The following is a 21,314-nucleotide window of genomic DNA, read 5'->3' as shown; positions in this document are numbered from 1 at the left end:
GAGACAAGGAAGAAGAATTGTTGTTTTTTAGCAGTGAACTATCTGCCATCTCACCATTGCTTTTAGCCATGTTTCCTGTGCTTATAGCTTTCTCCGGTCATGGTCTCCAATGTTCAGTGTAAATCCTGCACCTCAAAGCTCTGCGATGCCTTCATCTGTCCTCCCCTGGGGCTTTTTAAGAGAACAGCCCAACCTGCCTGCACATTTACACGAATGCTTCGTCTGAACCTTTCTGTTTCTTCTCATAGGGGCAACCTTACAAAGCTTTAAAAAGCAACTTTCTTTGGAAATGTCTGTGGAGATCTTCTATGGAAACTTGTGAGTTACTAACCATCAATTTACTCTGCTAACTTAACAAGCAGATGTTTGGCTACGGTGTCGGCCAAAGTAAAAGAAGTGACAGTGAATAAAAGCACCATTTTTTATTAAAAATATCAGTAGCATGATATAAAAATTGCCAAGTTTTGAAGAGAAACAGTCTTCTGCTTCATTTTTCTCTTGTAATTACTTCAAATGCAGCAGAGTGTTTTTTTTACGTCAAGTTCATGGTTTTTAAGAGCATTCATTTCCTTTGGGAATTTGTCTTTGTTTTATTAGCAGCAGATTGTTTTTATATATTGTAGCATTTATGTGGGGAAATATGTAATTTTTGTGCACAATGACAGTATATTATTAATAAAATACTAAATAATAATAATGAGACATCAATTACCACGTTCTAGAAGAAAAATCCAAATGAAAAAAGGGAAGAAGAAGATCGCTTTAAAATAGTAACCGAGAGGTGATCTCTGGAAGTGACTGGCCATTGCCACCTCCTCCTTTCTTCAGATCGTACCTGATGCCCGTACCCACTAGGCAGCCCTGTATTCGACATGTATACTGCTGCAGAAATGCAATAATACCTGCTCGGGACTTTGCGTTATGGGCTGTGGGCTTGATTGTTTGTTCTTCTCCCTCCTCTCGCAGGAAGAGAGTGACCGAACGCGGTGGGCAGGACAGCCGGGGCCTTCTTACTCAACAGGTAGTGTTGGACATGTGCATTTTGGTAGCGCCCGGGGGCCTCTGGACCCCTCAGTACTTTCAGTGAGGAAAGTTTTCAGGACTCAGCCCAAGCCAAATCTCCTTTGCTGCCAGTTCTTCAGACTTTTGCCCTCTGATGCACTCCGGGCATAGAGGTGTTCCCAGAGAAGGATCATAGCAGGCCTGGCCCATAAACCAGTGGGCAAATGTAACAGAGAGGGGAAGGGAAGGAGATGACTAAAGTTCGTATGAGCTGAACCTGCTTGCGCATTCCATGGTAAACACCAGCAAGGGTTCTCCACTAGCCTAGTACAGCCTGATGGCTGACCTCCCGCTGACCAGCCCGGCCTGCTTCGCTGGGAGGTCCCAGGGCCTACGCCGGCACGCCTGGGAGATGCTGGTGGATGCACTGGGTACTGATGCAGTAACGCTACTGCACAGATTTTCATGCTATGTATTTTGTAGGATTCCCTGATGTCTGGAAACCTTTGGCTCTTCTTCATACCTGTCAGCTGGCCGCACTGGAAAAAAACATTTGAACCAAACAAAAGCTGGTGTGAATTCATGACATATTAGTGCATGCTGCGCCAGGGCTGCCACGTGGCTGCTCAGGCGCAGACCCGAGAAAAAGCGTGAGTTGTTGGGTTGGAGCAAAACTCTATTGCTTTGCCCTTCTCTGCCCATAAAGCTGTCAGTGGATTGCTCAGTGCATTCTTTAAAAGAATAATTCTCCCTAATTGCAAGCAGATTTGTACTGAAATTGCTATCTAGTAGTGAGAGCAAGGCGTATGTGCACATAGGACACCTATGTCTTTGCGGACATTTTAATACTTCCCATCAGTCAATAAGCAAATCTCTTTGCTTCTCAGTTTCCCTGGTGGAGAAATAATACGGAGGTGTCGTAGTATTTACTTCAGCACAGGCTGTGAGATGCTTTGAGATCCCTGGATGGAAGAAGGGTAGTGGTGTATGTGTGTACTGACATATCCTGCAAACCAGAAGAGTATTTTGGGGAGAATCTTAATGGCAGTTTGCTTCAATTACACAGTTTATCAGGACATATCTGTCCGCATCAGCTTCATGAACAGTCTTGTCCCTTGTCTAGTCCCTTTGTGAAGCCAGGAGGGGATGGTTGATTTCCTACATTCATACACATTTGAGAAGAATTTTAAACACTTGAAAGTATCAATAGCACTTTAGTGGTTTCATGAAACTGTCAATTTTTTTCATTGGTTTTATGAAACTGCTAGATTACAACAGATGGATTCATTTATCTAGCTATGTCTTTATATATTTAGATGGCTCCCATCTCTGTGGGACTTGTGTGCTTCCCAAGTATTTTAAAATAGAAAAAAGCTGTTTGCTTTTCTGTCTTGCTTTCTATCTAGCCCATAAGAGAAATCACTTGATTAGTTTATAGAGCTTGGATTTGTTGGGCTGCATACTAGCATTCTCTGCATGTTTCTGCGTGAAGAAATGAAGCTGAGGAAAGAAGTTTTGCCTTTATTTCTGAATGCAATGGGATCTGGGTTATTTGTATCTCTGTAAGGCAAAATACGTTCCCCAGTGCAGGAATACTGCCTGGGAAAGATCAGGCTCCCAGTCTCGTCTTCCCCCATTTTGTCACTGGCTGCGGTGTTCCAGCGAGAGCTGGCTACGGAAGATGTGACAGGCTTCGAATATCAGAAAACAGAAAACCCAAGTCTGTACTTAGCAAGAAACTAGTGTGAGCAAAGCACCAGGCTGAGCTCCATTGCTGAGCAGACATCTGCTGTATTTTGCACCAGCTGTGGTTTATTTCAAAGCATAGGGAGTTGCAGTAATTAAGCTGCAAGACACAAATTCATGCAGCAGTGTGTCCAGGCATGCGCTTGTTAGGACCAGGTACAATCTTCTGGCCAATCCCACCTGGACGAGGGCATTTTTGCTGACATGGCTCTTTGGACATCCACTAGCAATAAGTCCACCAGCACCCTCAGGCTGTGGGATGGATGCTGCCGGCTGACTAAGCAACTGGGTTGCTGTTAGGACCTGAAGGATGTGTTTAACACAAAACTGAGTGCAGAGATGAGTCTGCAGTGAGGCCAGAACAGCAGGTCCCAAACGTGCCACCTGACAAAGTCGATGGCAGCATTGTTGACTGCTTCACTTCTCCTGTGAGCAAGAATGGAGACAGCGTTTCCCTGGGAATAGTCCCGCCGGTGCTGCGAGCTGGTGGCGAGGGGGACCCCAGAGAGCCTCGGAAGGGGTGCCGGTCACCTCTTGTGCAGACCTGCATGATCTGACGTGAGTGACTTCTGCAGTGCAGCTCAGAAGAGCCTTCAGCCACCCATCTACCCCGGCACCCACATAGCTCTGCACAACGATCAGGAGTTTCAGCTGCTATGTGCACAGGCCTGCCCTAGCTAGCCTTCCTCTTTCTGATCTGGGCTGTGGAAGCAGTGTAAACACGGTGGCATGGAGCTCACCGAGCTTGCCAGGGGCAGCGGAGACCTCTTTAGGTTGGATGCCACCAGATCTTCATGACTCTTGGCACTCCTGGAAGCTGGATCCCATGTAGCTCAGCTGCCTGGATGTGCTGACTTCACCCTTTGCTCCTGCACATGGATAGATTCTGGTTTTCGGTCTGTGCACCCAGCTGTCTTTCACCAGGTTTTTCCTTCTTGCCTTTTCTGCCACAGGCTCCCCGGTGTGCTGTGCGAGAGCAGCAGTGGGGAGCTGGGGAGGGACAGGGTTTCACTACCTCATCTCTAGCCCTGTGCTTCTTGGCTGGGTGAAATGTTCTGCAAGTCTGTTTCAACATGATGACACATGCCGAATTAAGAAATTAACATTTGCCTTAGTTAGCTGGATGCTCATTTGGTGTCTCGCTCACTCTCTGCTCCTCAGCCTCGGCAGGAGGCCAGCTGCAGTGTTTAGAGCCACGCGCTCCCTCGTCTATAATGCACCGAGGGAGATGCCGCACGTTTATACAGCACGAATCACCACGGTGCCTGATAGCCAGCACCTTTGAGAAGCAGAGGAGCTCTGCAGCAGCAGAAGGCAGCAGACTGATTTAAAACAAACCTGTTTATACCGATTTAGGTTCCCGAACAACCATTGTGTGACTCCAGCATGCTGGGCATGCAGCTGCTCCTGCTGCGGTCAGCGGGCAATGCACAACTCGCACCCGTGCTTGTCAGGTCTGGTCCTTGGTAAAAGCAGAGCTCGACTGGCCGTTAGCAGTTGTGCCCCCATGCCACAGGATGTCACTACGGAGCTGGTAGATGCTATTGTATTTAGCTGCGTTTTACAGCTTCTCCTCTTGTGCTACAGCCATAATTGGGGGTCACTGAAGCAGCCGCTGCCAACTCTGCCAACTTGTTCCTTCCGCGGGGTCTCCGCAGGCGCGCAGGACCGCAGCGCTCACCTGGCACGTCCCTACCCCACGCCGCCAACGCTTCTGCAGGCGCCCGGCTGAACTGCTGCGTCTGGATTATGTAGGTACGGATACTGCGCGCCCAGCACATGCCCCGTCCGAGTGCGGGGAGCGTGCGGCGCTGCCCTACAAAGACCTTTGCAGCCCATCGCTCAGTGACCCGACAGCTTAAAGACGTGCCTGGCTCCTGGCACAGGGAACAGCATCAGGGAACAGCAAACAGGGGCAGAGAGATTTCCCTCTCAATGAGATTAAGAAAATGATTGATTTTTTTCCTTTTTTGGATCAGGAGCAACCTCTGCACTTCAGGGACAGTGCTGTCTCCCCATCCCACCTCGGGGTCAAAGGACTGGGAGCAGGGCAGCGGGGCTGCCCCTGCCACCCGCGGCGCCTGCAGCCGTTGGGTGATCCTTTAGCCCAGGAAGGGCCGGGCTGCGGGGACCGCGGCCGCATCCTCCCCGGGCCAAAGGCTGCTCGGCCGCTGCGAGACTGCATCCAGCCCCCGGAGCATCGCGGAAGGAGGAGGGGGGCGAAAACGGGTTTCACTTCCGCCTGGTTGCAGGAACCACAAGCCCCCAGAATATATTAGAATAATAATAATAGAAAGATCCCCCCTCCTTTCTTTTCCCCCTGAAAAGAGGGGGTGGAAGGAGGAGGGGGAGAAAAAATAAGAGCGGCTGCCGGCAGGCAGAGCAATGTGGAGCGGCTGAGGCGCCGCGAGCCGCGACTGCCCCGCCAGCATCCCGCCAGCATCCCGCCAGCAGCCGCGGCCGCAGCCAGGGAGGACGAGCTCACCCTCCCCAGCGCGGAAGAGGCCAGAGAGAAGGTCTGTCCTTTGCTTTGTTCCCTCGCCTGCCCGCCCGCCGCAGCTCCATCCCGGCTGGGAGGGAAAAGGCAGGCGCCCTGCAGCGACCTGCTTCCCACCCCGCACCCGGCCAGCGCAGCAACAAAGCCGAGGCAGGGGCCGCGCGGGCGGCAGGTTGGGAGGGACGGGAGAGCCCCTGAGCCGCCCGCCAGCTCCCCCCTCTCTGAGAGCTGCCAGGGAGAGCACGTCTGTGCCCGAAAACCGCCCCCAGCCCTCGCTGCCTGTTTTGCGGGATCTGGGCAGCGCGAGGCTCCAGGCGGCATGGCCTGGATGGAAAGGGTCCCGCGGGTGCCCGGCCACGGCGGCCGGGCCTGGCTGGCATGGGAGCCCGGGGGGCTGCTGGCTGCCCATGGCTGCCCCGGGGCCCTGACCGGGGCTGGGTGCCCGGCGGGGCGCGGGGAGGGCTGCGCGGCCGTGGGCTCCTCGCGGAGAGCCGCCCGGACGCCCGGCTCCTTGGGCTGCAAAGCTCTGGGCCAAGCCGAGTTCATTCCCTGCCAGGTGTGCTGGAAGCGACTTCCCCTTCCAGTGCCTTGAGACGAGTGGTTTTTCACAGATTAGGCATTTCCCAACAGTTGGCTTGTCTTCATTTTTAATCTGAAGGCTCCCTGGGATGGTCTTGACGGTCTTTGCATGAGTCACTTGCAGAGTCCCGGGGGGGATGACTCCAAAGGGCTCCCTTTGAAGCCAGTCACAGCTTAAAGCTCCTCATGGTGCCAGTGGCGTAATCTCTGTGCCTGTCCAGCCATTTCGGGGCTAGGTGTCGTACCCGTGCACCAGCTCAATGGAGCACCGTGAGCTGCTGCAGCAGCGCGGTGGTGGTGAGCAGAGTACTGGAAATGGAGACGGGCAGTGTGGACTTCTGCTGAAGCAAGTATGGAAGTTAAACTGTGGGCCCACCTTGGATCGGGGCGAAGCGCCCCTTTGCCCTTGCTGCTGTCACTCCTCTGGTGCAGCAGTCACGTTTCCTCTGTCGTCAAGTATCTCCAGCTCTGGGCACACTGGCGTCCAACGGAGACAGTGAGCACCGAGATCATGTTAAAACTTTGTCACTGACATTGGAAGAGGTCACAGCAGGGATGATCTACTTGATGCTGCAACACAGAGCATCTTTTTTTGGGGGGGGTGGGGAGTAAGTGCCCTAACAAACTATTGCGCCCTCACTTGTAAATAGTTTCCATCACAAAGGTGAAACTCGTTGTATGTATGTCTTTAAGTAATCCTCATCTGGGTGCGAATTGACAGGATCATAAAGAGATTCAGCCTAGGGTAAATATACCTTAACTGAGAGAATGAACGTATTGGCTGCTGCGATCTCTAGTGTGTGTTTTAACAACAGGGAGGCTGACGAGCTCAATGAGTGTGGCTATTTCCATAGCTCTGACACTGAAGGTAGCTGCTTAAATAGGGATCATAAGTGTGCTGGCTCTGTTTATATTTGCGTTCATTTGCCTTTTTAAATTAATCTTTGGTGTCTAAGAGAGTTGAACACCTAGATTTCCAGAGTGCTTCAATGCCTTAAACCTGTATACTGGCAGCTGAGCCTTGTACTTTGGAAGAGTCTTGCCAGAAGCCTGCTCAATTTAATATTACCTGGATGTATAGCAAACTATAAGGGAAGGGATTTGCTTAAGGTCGTTGAAAGTCTGTGATAGAGCTGGGAAATAGGGCCTGACCTATCTCTGCCATGCCATGGGCTGCACTTCCTCGGCCCTTTAAGTTTGTTCTTCATCTCTTGGCCAGCTACAGGTGTGATGGCTGGAGGTGTTTAAAGGTCATTTGCACTCCTTTAGCTTTTGCAGAAACCACAGTCACAAGAGGGAAGAGAGAGTGCGAGTTGCTGAGTCCACGCGGACTTGGAGAAACCCAGCACGCTGTACTTTGACAACGGGACGGAAGAAATAACTTGAGAAGCGGTGAAATAATGCAGACTGAGAGCTTTTTAAGAAAAAAATATTCCATCTGTCATCTTGCTCATTTCTTCCATAAAGTCTGAAGGTGTGTTGAAAAAAATGTGAAAGTTCAAGTTCTGGAGCATGTGGATGAGGCTCCTGACTTACATCTGCGCACGTGGAATGACTCGTCCGTGGCTCCACGTTTGCCGCCTCGGCTGGCATCCAGCCGGCGTGGGAGGCTGGTGCTGTGGTTAGCTGCAGACTGTTTTAAGAATGGGCTATAAAGCACAGTTATCCTTCTCCTTGTGAACATGCAGAGGAAGGGATGCAATTTTCTTTCACTCTTCTTCCCTTTGAATAACTTCTTCTGAGGTCCCTTCTGCCCGTGATGTGTCTGGGAGGCAGGCTGTAACTATAGCTTTTCGCTCTGCTGGGAGGAAAGCCCGGCTTTAATTCAGTTAAGCGGTTACATAGATATGCTGCTGTAACATGGTTAACAGCTGTAATAACATGCTTAAGCAACTCAACTCTGTATATCTCTTGTGTAAACCGACTCTCACGAAGGTAGTCATCACGTCAGTCAGTTGCCCTCAACCGGGAGACTGGGTTTGTACCACATAACATTTCCCTTAGTGCAGAGAGGGCTGCACAGTGGATGGGAGCAACAGCAGTAAAATCTTAGTTTGGGATTATGTTGTTCATTGCAAAGATGCCAAAATGGGCGAGAGCTGCCTAGAAGCCACTTTGCCTGATAACGAAACGCATAGTACTAAAGCAGTGCGGCCCAGGGAGACCCATCGCTCTGCCGTGGGGCACCAATGGCCCAGGGTCCATTGGAAGCATGAATGGCACTTTTGGGGTCTTCTTCCCAACATAGACATTTGCATTACAGAGATTTCATCTTATTCTTCGAAAGTTAGGGTAACAGCCCTGTCCCCCCCCATAAAACTCCCCAGCAGCAGCAGTATTATTTGCATGGTATTGTGTAGATTTCTCTTTCAAACTGAGCTTAGTCTACATAAGTCAAGGATATCTGACTATTTATCTGCATTAGCAGAACAGCCTTAAATCCCAAATCCTTAGCTGCCATGAATATTTATTCGTATCTTAGCTGGCTTCAAACTGCACCCCTGGCTGATTGCCATTCCTGAAGGTTATTTTCACAAAGGTTTTGGACTGGACGCTCACACACTGATACACCTCCAGATTTCGTGTTTCCTGATATTTCTAAACAGGTTGTCACTAGTTGGCAAAACAACTACATGCAAACAGACACTCAGCAGAGAAAGGATGGGCCCTAAAATACCTATGGGCATCAATAGATACCACTTTAAATCATCAGATCATAGCTATTCTAGTATGTGTAAATACTCCCAGTCTCTCACAGTGCTCCCTAGGATTAAGCAAGTGCTTTAAATCTGCCCCCCTAGTTGAAGCCTTAACCCTTAAGATAGAACTAGCTGCATTTTGAGGTGTTCAGGACTTTTTCTTCTGATTATTCTCCCCAGTAATCTTTCTTCCAGTGTATCAAGTGCCAGAAGGTTTCACTACGACTGGGTTTGAGGAACCCACTTGTCCCCAGTTACAGGGTCCTGGTCTGCTGGGCAGAGCGAGAGATGTGTAGTATCTGCCTGAGCAGGCGGAGAGCACGGCGGGTGGAGCACTAGCAGAGCGCACTGCAGAGGGTTTCTGGGCGCAAAGCTCTCCAGTGCGGATGCCCACCACCGTGGGTATTTTGTGGGGAGCGCGACTGTTTGTCTTGGCTGACCACCAGCAGGCTGCTTCCATTCTTGATCAGTGCAGAGAGTCAGGTTAAATTTAAAAAACATGTATTAATATTAATGAAGATTCTAGGTTATGGGCCCAGATATACCCAGGAAAAAACATACAATGATTTAGGATGGAAGAGACATCTAGAGTTCATCTTGCCCAACTGCCTGCCCAAAGCAGGACCAACTTATAGCAGGTTGCTCAGGGTCTTGTTCTGTCGAGTTATGAATAGCTCCAAGAATGAAGACCCTACAACCTCTCCGACCCCTGTTTCGGTGTTTGACCCTCCTCATGGTGAAAAATCTGATATCTAATGAGAATTTCCCATGTTTCAGCTTCTGTCTGTTGCCTCTTATCCTTTCAGTGTGCATCTCTGAGAAGAGTCTGGCTCCATCTTTTCTGTACCTTCCTTTTAGGTAAAGTGATGCTAGGAAGGATGTGAAAGGGACCTTTCTGTAGCTGCTGCTGGTTGCAGGCAGCCCTTACAGTTCACTCTGTAGTCTGAATTTTTCTTTCTGACTAAGTCTAGTTGAGAGCGGGTTTTGGAGCCAGTGGTGATAGTGCCAGCGCATATGTGGTACACTAAGAACTTGATGTGGTTTTCTCTGATGCAAAGTTGAGACTGGCACAGCTATAGTCTGGTAATGATCCTGTTTAGTGGTATCACAGAGTCTCCATAAGCCCTGCCTTGGAATCCAGCATTATATGACAGACTCTGGACATGGTATTACAGACCTGGATTAATGTGTTTCCTTCCACCTGTGGATTTTTCTGTGATTCTCTTGCCGTTTCAAGTGCTTCACAATGGATTAAATCCATTTGTTGGCATGTTTTCCCCAGAAGGAATTGATTCATTTTTGGAGTGGATCCATCCCTTAATATTTGCATGGTGTGACGCATTTCCTTCCCCAGTACCGCGCTGTACCCAAAGCAAAGGCACAGACTAGTGTGTCAGTGGTTTCCTGAACCTGGAACCTCGGATACTGTCCACTGGTGGCATTTCTCACAAGCCAGCCTGTGACCGTGAGCATCGAACACTGCGGAGGTGACATGTTTCTCTGGGAAACATATGGATCACCTACTGTGGCCTTACATGTCGCTAGCAACTCATGAACCACAGCTTGGGAACGTGTGTCAGACAAGCAGAGTAGAGATGAAACCACGTAGAAGACAAAACTTCTTTTGTAGGTGCAATAATGGATAATGTCTCATCCTGAAAACAGCATTTGCACCCCAAAATGGGGAAGTTTAGTCCTGGCTACTCAGTTGTCCATCTCCCTCCCGTGTCCTGGACCATTGCTCTTTTTCTGTCATGTTGTTGTTAGGCTGCATAGGGCAAATCATGTTTTGTTAATGAAATCTTTTCCAATAGTCTTGGGCAGGTTAATGCACTTTGACCTACACATGATGATGTATTAAAAATCAGTTAAACACTGATTGAATTTTCAGTAATAATTTGTGTTCTAGCCCTTAATGGCTAATTTATGCAGAGGTTAGCAGAGGGCAATAATCAAACAGTATATCTTACCTAATAAGACAGAGGATCAGCTGGAAAAACTGACCTGCTGTCTGACAATCGGTGTGAGCTATTTTATTTTAGTAGAAGCAGAGAACTGCCATATTAGAGTAGGTCTGAAGGTCGCCAGCTCTGCTGTTCGAGCCTGAAATGACTGGTCCTGGGTGGTCCAGGGGACAGCGCAGATCCCATCCTGTAGGAACTTGTGGGCTAATCTCTTTGCCCACGTTATATCTCATTCTTGCCTTCAGAGATCAGCATGCTATTTAGTAAGTTTTTCAAAGGTTTATTGTTATTAATTTTAAAAAGGTTTCCAGCAGCAGTGATATTAAATCCTAGAACAGGCTGCCTAGGGAGACTGCAGCATCTCCATGGCCGAAGATTTTTAGGAGTAAGAAGGCAAACACTGCCTAGGACAGAAGTATTCAAGTGGGAGACTCAGGTCTAAAGCAGCAGCTAATTTTGCTACGAACTTCCAGTTCCCACACACGTGGTGACTCCTGCACACCTGCGGGAGAACCTCTCCTCCTTTCCCCTCTCCCAGCTCTTGCCATCAAAAGCCTCGCTCCATCCTGCCTGTGGATGCATGGACAACCCAGGGCTGTCCATGAGCCAAGCAGTGCCGGTGCAGGAGGAGCTGGCAGGGGGATGTCCTGGGCGGCAGCTTTCTACATTCTGCCGTGGATTGTATTTATGTGTCTTCCTAAGCCCTTTCTGCATCTGGTTGGGTTCCTGGTCTGGATGACTGACGGGCTGATGAGCTCTAGGTTTTAGTTGTCTATGGGGTAGGCCGAGAACATTTCTTACACTGCTTTAGTCTGCCCACTTGTCGGTGGAAGCTATGGTTTTGTAGCCCAGCGAAGTCCTGGTGCAAGGGCGCACTCCAGCAAGCCAGAAAAACATGCTCCTTCTGTGGTGATATTGGCAAGCAAAGAGCAAGTTAAGCAAAGCAGAGGAGAGGTTACTGTTTCCCTCTCCCAGGAGACTGAGGTAGTTACTCAAATACGCTAAAATATGAGATAGAGCAATGGGAAAAGATACACATAGAAAATCAAATCATAATTCCACTGAACTCAATGGGAGTTTTTGTCCTTATCTTCAGTTTTGCTCCACACCTAACATTTAATATACCTCATCAATCTTTGCATTGCACAAGGGCCTCATCAAAGTTTGATTAGCCCTTTTAAAGAAGACAGTTCATTGCTGAGAAACAATGAATCAAATCCTTCAGATTAAATTAAAAGTTAGGGAAAGCCGACTTGTAAAACCGAACAAGGTGGTGAGAAGCTGCCCTCTGGAAGAAGCCCTGGTGCGGCTGCTCCTGAAACAGCCTTCCTTGCACATCCGCGCAGGCGCCTGTCACAGCGGCTCCCCGGCCCAGCTGGGCACTGCACTGAGTACGCGTAGGCAGGGCAAACTTCCCCGAGAAGGACCCCGGCAAGGCTGGGTGCTATCCACTGAGTGCTGAGAGCACAGGGCTGTAATCAGCCGGTTTGGATTCTGCCCCCGGCTCTCCCGCGGCCGTGCTGCGAGAGGCTCGACTGGTCAGCTAACCTCTCTGCACTTAGCCTTTTCCACATAGGAAATTATTTTTATTTATCTCTTTGAGATCTTTGTAAAAAAGGATGCTGAGTACCATCTTCACTCCTTGCAAAGACAGCCAGAGGCAAGTAGCGTAAAAGCTCCATGAGAGCAGCACATTGGGGCCTGACGGGTCTTTAACTCCCATTTCACTGCAGCTGCGTAATAGTTGCGGGGCTGCGGTGGGGTATGCTCCTCTTCCGCACGCCGAAGGCTCCGTGGGCAAAGCCCCGCCTGGCCGGCTCCCCGGCACGCAGCGGCCGCGCGGAGCACGCGCCCCTGCAGATGACACGAGGTTTCGTCACAGTGTGGGGTTTCGTGTCTGCCTCACCACCTGCAAAGCAGGGCGGCCGCGTGACGAGCGGGACAGGAGCCTTACGCCTGGGTCTCGGGGGTTTTCCCATCAGGTCAAAGACACTTGCCATTTTTATTTTCAGCTTATTGTTTATATTATTAATTAATGAAGGGGAGATAAAGAGATTGCTTGTTTTTGCCCCTCTTTAATGTTTAGCAAGGGGGAATAATATACCTTTAAGAACTTGTTTATTTTGAGATTTTTTCCTCTGCAAACAACTAACGGCATTTAGCACTGATCTCCTCAGCTGTGGCTGGAGCATCTTTGGCTCGGAGCCTGCTCAGGAAGAATAAGAGAGGAATAAGCCGAAGGACTGTTCTGGGGGGGTTTGCCTGCTGTTTGTTTTCTTCGTAATACGTTTGGTGCTTGTTTGCATGAGAAAACTCGAGGTAACCACAGAACTGAGGCATTTCTAGTGTCTTAGGAATCCAGGGGTGAAAGATGGGATGTCTGAGGGAGAGGACATTTGTGGGGAAGTGTTTTAAAAGCTCTGTTCATGCTTTTACAGAATATTCAGCACTTGCCTGCAATGCTTTAGCTACAGTGTACTTTTTGTCTGTAAACCACCCCAACTTGGCTACTTAGCAGAATCTGAGAAGAATAAATGTGATATTAGAGATCATTTGAAAACAATACTTTCCTGGACATCATCTCAACATGATGGCTATAAATTTGCAGCACATACACAGTGTAATATCTTTAATTAGCATGTTTTGCTACAACGTTTGTGTTTGTCTTCTTCCCTTCTCTCACTCGTGCTGTGCAATGAGTGTGAGAAGTCTTAGCAGTGGCCGGAGGGGATGACACTTCCCCTCGAGCAAGGATCAGCACCTCTCCGCATCCACCTGCCTTCTGGACCCCCCTGCCAGGAGACACCTGCAGTTGTGGAATGGTCTTTCCCCATAGGTAGTGTCAGGAAACATTGCTAAATTTCCATTTTCTCTCCATTAAATAATGCTGAGTATTTTCAGTGGGCTGCCTTCCGCTGGCAGTGTTGCAAGCTGTCATTTGATGTTGTTTTTAAAACCGCCATTTCCAGAAGGATCTGACTGGAAGGAGGCTGAAGCCCTGATTTTCAGGGAGTTGAGTGAAAATTGAAATTCTTGAAGCTCAATAGTTCTGAAAACTAAGCCCTAAGCAACTTGCTTGAGATTGCGCAGGGAAGCAACTCATGATGCTCAAGCAGCTTACTTAGAGGGAGATATGCTGAGGAAGATACAGAAATAGCAATTTACTTTCAGTGCCCAGATATGGCTTCTTGAATTTTCCAGTCATGCTCAAGAACTATTGGTATTTATTCAAGTAGGATGATGAGATGACTTATTTTCAGTTGGCAATTAGCATGCTGGCTTTAGGGAACAAAAACTGTGTTACATGAGAAACAAGAACAGCAACATCAACAAAAGATTTTCTTCTGTTCCTTGTGCCACTCTGTGTTGTGTGTAAAGCTGTTGCTCTCAGCTGCTTCCCCGTCGGCCCATGTCTGGAACCTGGGACGTGCCTGCGGTGTCGGGGCACTCGCCTTTGCGAGCTCCTTGTCGGGGGCAGGCTTGTTTCAAAGGATGGGCTGGGAAACCAAGGGCTTGTTTAGCCTGCTGAGATCCTTGCTAGTGAATCCATGGCACTGCGATCCCTACATTTTTGGACTTTCAGCTGGACATGAGATAAACCATCTGTCTGAAACTCTGCAGGTTTTTCGTGCCAGTCGTCACTTCATAAGTTCCCATCATGAGGATCTCAAGGATGATCTGAGCAGGCCAAGCCGTAACTGATAAGGAAGAGATACATGGGTGCAAACTTCTGCATGGATTGGTCCTGCTTCTCTTTTTAATTCCTTGGGTTTAAGAGTAGATATGATACCCTCCCCCCTTTTTTTTTCTTCTTCCTGTCTCTTGGATGGAGAAAAAAGAAGAAATGAGATCTGCCCTTGTGTGCCTTTCTTGCAGAGAACTTGTGAGGTCGTAGGCAATCTCTCAATTAATTCACTTCCTTTTTTTGTAGACTGACTTCTGGTAGATTTTTGCCAGATTTGATTTGACTGATGTGTGATGAGTGGTGTCGAAACATTCCCTTGCTGGTTAATGCCCAGCCAGGAAATGAAACTGGCTGAGCATCCCTAGCCAAAGGGCACTAAGAGTGAACCAGATGAGTACTGCAAAGTAACATTTTCAGAAATCAGGAATTAATTATTAATTAATTACTTTGGAAACCTGAATTAATGCAGCCATGAAGACAGACCTCTAAACACACAAAGCTCTGTTCAGTGTTAATGGTCACTGTTCTAGGAGCAGGTCCCATACACACATTCTGTGAAACACATTATTTAAAGAGGAACTTAACAGTGTTTACCAGAAAGAGCATAACATCTCATGATGTATTGCATAGGATATCCTAACTTTGGGTCTGAACTTCTCTCTGAAGAGTCTAGGCCTTAGCTGCTTTATACTTAACACCAACACTGAAATTCGGAATGAAGTGAAGTTTTGCTCTGTTTGGGATCAGGACCCATTATGTTGTTGAATCCAGATAAGCGCATGCATTTTATGCTATTTTTAAAAAATCTGGGGCCCAGCTTCCAATATTGTATCTGGGATGTGTTCTAGTTTTCCATGATAGAGTCAAGTTGGATATCAAAATGCTGCCATTTGTGCTTGCGAGCGATTGTAGCTGCAATTCATTGCACACAACATTAGAGGCAATTTAAGAAAAAGTAAATCTAATTTTAAGAACTCTAGGTCACTTGTCCCAAATTGTTTTGGTGCAGATTATCAAGGATTGCTCATTTCCTTTTGTTGTTCCCTAAATTTGAATGAGGAGTTTATGGAGTGCAACTAGTTAGGAAGGAGGTGGATTTCTTTATTGCCTGACTTGCTTGTGAAATGCATTTTATGTAATGAAGCACTGACTACCTACATTAGAAAAACCAAAACAATGCTGTTGTCTCATTTGGCAGAAGGCAAGAGATTGTGTGGACAAGGGAAAGCTTGCTTAAAGGCAATCTGTGACCCACTCCATGCTATTCTTATGCTAATGTGAGAATGGGTATCCTGGGCACCATCTGCTGTCCCTGAGGTCCCGGCCTTGGGCATTCAAAATTGGTTTGCTTTATTGATGCTAGGCCATCCAGAACAGCAGCAGCGCATATGTTATATTCTATAAAATCAGGACTTCCAATCGTACGCATACGGAGATAATTGTCACTTTTAATAATACACTCACACATGATAGCTACCAATTTTTCTAGCCTCTTAGACAAAGATGCCATCTTTCAAGCTGCAGTTAGCTTCAGCAAAGCCGACAAAGGCCTCTTTGGCTTTTCAGGGAGATGGGTTTTACTTCCGAGGAAGGTCATTTCATTATATCCGGGATGGATTTATTGGCTGGCTCTGTGTTTTAACTTTTACAAATGCCCCTTTGAGAAATAGAGGGATGTCTTGATATAAATCAAGATTAATAAATAGGACATATGATGTGATTATTTTAGAAGGGCCAAAGGGATGGAGTATCAAATATCCTCAACTAGTCTAATTAAACCAGTTGAGGTTTAAAGAATACAAAGCATCAGTTTTACCTAAGCTTATTGGCAGAACAAATGGCTACAGTCTCAATTGTAAGTATCTTAATAAAGTCTCCTCTAATGATAATTATGTTTGTGCTTATTAGCTAGTTCTTTTGGTGTCCATGGCTCTAATTAGAAAGCAATTCCTTCTGTTCAAGCATCTGAGCACTTAGACTGCTCATTACCAAGTATCTGTGAGATTCAAATCAGGTTGGTTCAGTGGGTAGCCAGCAAGCTAGATCTGCCTGACCGGCTGCCCTGAGTCGGTGGCCCCAGAAGAGACAGAGATGTGAAGCTCAGGAGCTGCATGTCTCCTGCCTCAACCGTGCCACCAGTGCGAGGCAGTTCCCACGCTGACACCCAGCCTCCAGCCTGGACAGATGGAAGCATCTTGACTTCCATTTTACAGGTGGGTAAACTGAGGCATGGTGAATATTGTGCCTAGGGTCCCCAGGCCTGAATGAGACCCGAGGGCATGAAGGCAGTGACAGACTCTGCCCCAGACTGCTCTCAGTGGGAATATAAGGGGGATGACGATGTAGCGAGTGTGAGGCAACAGTAAAGCAATGTGACAGGCAGTGGTCTCAGCTGATGTGAAGCTTTTTGCGGTGTCTTGGTGAAAGAATATTTTATGGCAGGGTGGGGAGGGAACAGATTGCCCAAGGCTGTGGGGTGATGTAGCGAGAGCGTAATTTCGGGGTTGTGAGTCTGAGTCTCCTGATCTCACCATTTCGACATGGTGTGCGCACAGAATTTATTTACAGTGTCCTCTGCGATGTAAAAAATTAACCAGCAAGCCAACCGTCTCCAGTTACCTAAATAAGCAACGTGCAGCTGACAGGGAGAACAACTTTCAATAGCTGCTTTCATCCCCTCTCTTGCCCCCAGAGCTTTCTGTTCTTTCTTTCAGTTATGGGTGAAGGCGATGAGCACTCCAGCGCCAGGGAAAAGGAGAGTTAATTACACTGTGGAAGGGCAATCGTTGCACAGTGCTGTTCTTTCCCATCCCTGTCTGAAATACTCGAGAGTACGAGAGAGCAAACCCAGCTGCTCTTCAGTACTGTCCTTTGCTTATTCCAGAAGCAGCATTTGAAATATAACATTGGCACTTCTTTCCCTTGGGTGAAGATAATAAAAAAAATCAGCAGAGGTGGATCTAATACTACATATATATTTTAACAAGGCAAATAATGTTTTAACAATGTGTGTTTGCACACCATAAAGTTCTGGAAGATGAATTTATACAAAAAAAATCTGATATTCAGCAATTTTTGCTTTGGTCTCCTTGCTGTAGGAAGGAGAGGGAAGTCCCCGAGACCTGCAGAGAGGAGGACTAAGTCTGACAATAGGGTATGGCTGATTGTGTTAGAAATGAGTGTAGGCAAGATTCCCCCTTGGGTCGCTCTCCCTCACCTTCTAATCTGCCACTCTTGCATTTGGCACATGGAAAAGAGTTGTCATTCAAGAAGTCCTCTGTTAATGGAGAGCTGGTGTAAAACTGAGGTGAAGAAAGGGGAAATGTGATGTTCTGCAAAATCACGACGGGGAAACAGAGAAGAATGTCTCTTCGGCACTTCTGAACTGATGTGTTGAACTTGTACTGAGATCTGAGGAGACAGGACAAGCTTACAAACTGCTGATTACTCTTAAATTTCTCTGCAATTGGGAATGCTCAGCTTTTTGTAAAGCAGGGTACTTAGTGAATGGAGATGCATTGCCAGCCTGTTAGCAGAGGCTGCCACTCATCTGTTGTGCTGTCTGCTGCCCAGATTGAAGTTGTTTGACGTGTAGGTGCACCTGCTTATGAATGTGGCCCTCCAGACGCATATGGAGAACTACTGCCAACACCGAATCAGGTATTACAGGTTCAAGGTCTCTCATCTGTCAGGCAATTTCATCTCACATCGGGGACTAGTACTTGAATCCGTCACATGTCAGCTCAGTGCAATAACCACTGGGTTTGCCTGATTGGAAAGACTCCAATTTAAGTCTGGATGGTGTTTCAGAATGATTCTGCTACATGAAAATGCTGGAATAAATTTGTTTTCATTTAATTGTAGAAGGCACTGAAGTACTTAAACCTCAAAAGTGCCATGAAGCAGAATTGTTGTCTTTTGTTGAGATCTTATATGTACTACCTTCCGCTCACACACAGGTGGGACCGAAGAGTGTCTGCAAGGGGTGTTTGTTTACGTGCATAGCAGAGAGGACTTAGAGAAACTCTTATTATTATCCAGATGCAGATCTTTTTCTGTGCCTCACATCTCACCAGAAAACTCTGCTCAGCCTTCACCTTGCTGATGCCTGTAGTTCATGGCTGAACACACATAAAATTGTAACAGTACATGGTGTGTAGCAGTAAGCCATTCAAGTAAGTTCTGGTGTTCCTAATTTGTCCTTCTCTTGCCAGATATTATACTGACAAGGTTGATTGAATGCTTTTGAAGTATGTTTTTAGTTTTTCCCTTGAAATAACATGTGCCACTCTGTTGGAAGATAGTTGGCTGTAACAACTGGGTTCTGATGAATGAGGGAAGTCAGAGATGGCCCAAACCAACTACTGCTAGAAATTAGAGTCGGTGTCTGCACATGTCGGTGTTGTGTCCCTAATGTTTTTCATTGTTGCATGGATAGGAAAAATAGTCCTGTTAGCATGCTGGTTCTTATATGAGATGTAGGTATATCTGTCATGATCTATTGAGGTGCTTTGAGAAGTTGTGAGATAACATTTCTCCAAAGGGTGCAGAAGCCCTTGGAGACACTGCAGGGGTGCTAGACAACCTTTCAAACCTTTTATCACAGCATAGCAGTCTCCATCTTCAAGAAAACCACACTTATACACTTACACAAACACAAATAAGAGAAAGTTTGTCTGTCTGAAGACGTTAAAAAGAGATTCTGAAGAGATATACATTCAGACATGGCAAGGCTGCAGTGGCGAAGTCTTGGTTCTTATGTGCAAGACTGTACAGAGACAGCTTTAGTTAGGTAGAATGTAATTATTTGCTTTTGGAAGTGTCTGATATTCTGTTTCCTTCAAACCGAGGTGAATTATTACCTCAACATATGTCATTTGTTCCCTCGTCAACAGCTACTAGATATATTCTGTTTTCTTTGGTATGGGAAGGACAGTTCCCAGAAAGGCCGGAGGGCACGGACGGCCTACCAGAGATGCTGCGCATGGGCATAGGTCTTGGTTATCTTTGTGTCTCTGACCAGATCTAAACTGTGCCAGGTACTCTGTTGCTGGGTAGGTGGACTGCCATTGTCACTCCATATGGATTTTAAGATGCTGAGATACCAGTGTTATACAAGTACTTTGGAAAACAGACCTCCTCTCCTTCCCACTCAGCATGGTGACGTTTGCTTCTTCGTGGTACAATGACCCAACCAAGGATCAAAGACCTCACTGTTAACTAGGGACTGGGGACTAGAAAGTTTGGACTTGTTCTTGCACATTTTTTCAGACATAGCCTACGGCGAGATATAATAGGTGGGCTCTGGAAGCAATGAGTTATAATAGCAGTGGGAGTACCTCACCCACCACCTTGCAAAACCAGGAGAAGGCTGAGCAAAACCGCTTGCGACAGAGGTGGGCCAAAAATGAGCTGAATGTGCCTGACCATGTAGGGGTGACTGTTGGCTGGAAATCAAGAGCCACAGTAAGTTCTCCCTAGTCACCAGCTTCTCCTTTCCCCAAATTCCTGTGAGCACTCACTTTCTACCTGCAAATTAAAAACTCTTTAAACATTAAAAAACATTTTGTGGCATGATTTGCATCCTTTCATTACTGCACAGTCATGCTTCTTTTCGAAGCAGAAAGAGAAAAGCTTCTAGCAGAAGACAGAGGGGGAGGAAGGCTAAGTAAAACAACAGCAAAGGAGAGAGAAGAGCGCGGCTGCCTTTCCCTCCCGCTGCTTCTGTTCATCACTGGTGTTGCGGGGACACAGTCCACGTACAGCCCCTTGCATGCGCTCAGCAAGAGCTGTTTCTCAGCTCTGTGTGTATATGAGGCCACTGATTTGCAAGGCCTAATTTAAACTGGTAGATCAAAATGCTTGCAGTTCCGCGTACACTTCCTCAGGAGAAAGGAATGTTTTCTCATTCCTGTCTTATTTCATATTTCACAGCTGCAGTTTGTCTTGTTTTCCCCCTGCCTAAGGCCCAGCAAGTGCTGCAATGCACGAGGCTTTAAAGGATTATTTATTTTAGGACATTGATGCCTTCTTTGAAAAACCATGTATGTTTAGTTTCTTTTACCAGGGACTCTTATTAGAGCAGCATGGGAGTTTGAAGGGAGAAAAGGAAGGCAGTAAATATGTGTATCTCTTCCAAAAATATGTAGTACAAAGATAGGCCTCTCAAATTATTCTTGGGCAAGACAGACTGTGATGGACTTTGTGCTTGTAGCCATTTTTATTTCTCAGTGGTCATACATCTCACACTGTTCATCTTATGTCCTAAAGTTATCCAGCACAGGTGTAAGTGGTAGGAAAAACATGGGAGTTAACTCCTGTTAACTTTCACGGATTGGTCCTTAGCTGCACCATCTCCAGCCAAAGCTGATTCTGGTTGTAGTGTAGGAAGTGAAACATCGATAGACGGCTACCAAATCCTGCTCTCTGGCCTGTGGTCCTCTGCACCATTTCGGTGATGGTATGTTGCTGCCCTACTTCTAAGAGAACTTCTTGGAAGAGGAGGTAGACTTCTACCTTGGAAGAGTAACTTGGAAACTGCATAATGGTTCATGAAAGCTTTCAGCCTGGGAACTTGTTGACTGTGTCAGACATCTTGTGTTCAAGGGTGATGTAGTAGCAACGAATCTTTTAGTTTGGTCAGGCTACGGAGGAGCAGTCCATCTTACAGTTGGTGGTGTGCTGCCAGCCAGAGAGTGTGAGGACATGGCTTGCCCTTGTTAAAGGGAGGCAGCTCTTTTGGATCAGTAAGGGAAGAGATGGGTGTGCGACCTACCTTATGGCTTGAGATCATGAGAGGATGGACTTGTATTTCATGCCAAACTTTTACTGGACTATTCCCTCTAATAGGCATTTCATCTTGCTATCCCTCTTCTTCCCCCAGGAAAAGAATTCAACAGCGAGAACTTGAAGAATGTAGCAAGACTGAAATGTAGAAATTGTAGAAATTTCCCTTTCTCTATAGAAGGATTTGAATTTCTCATTGCAAGGGGAAACTTGAAGCGCCATTCAGAGTGCACTGCTATTCAGTTGCCCTGATGCCTGGCGGGCTTTTACCAGTGTAGGATTGCTAAAGATATTGCTGCTAGTTTGTCTTTCTGTATACTGGAATGGTAGAGAAGTAGTTTGGTTTAGACAGGCTC

The 21,314-nt window shown here is 47.1% G+C and overlaps 1 protein-coding gene across 1 annotated transcript in view; it reads left to right on the top strand.

Annotated features, from left to right (window-relative positions):
• The first annotated feature begins 5,045 nt into the window (after positions 1 to 5,045).
• PAK3 (p21 (RAC1) activated kinase 3) overlaps positions 5,046 to 21,314 on the top strand; it is a 148,839-nt gene continuing 132,570 nt past the window's right edge. Inside the window, exon 1 of the mRNA XM_026100180.2 lies at positions 5,046 to 5,264. The gene's annotated coding sequence lies outside the window, so the exon portion shown is untranslated. The remainder of the gene's footprint in view (positions 5,265 to 21,314) is intronic.

Source organism: Dromaius novaehollandiae, chromosome 11 (assembly GCF_036370855.1).
Source record: "Dromaius novaehollandiae isolate bDroNov1 chromosome 11, bDroNov1.hap1, whole genome shotgun sequence".
Taxonomy (NCBI): Eukaryota; Metazoa; Chordata; class Aves; order Casuariiformes; family Dromaiidae; genus Dromaius; species Dromaius novaehollandiae.
The sequence above is the reverse complement of the archived record's forward strand: the minus strand, read 5'-3'. Positions and strand labels throughout refer to the sequence as shown.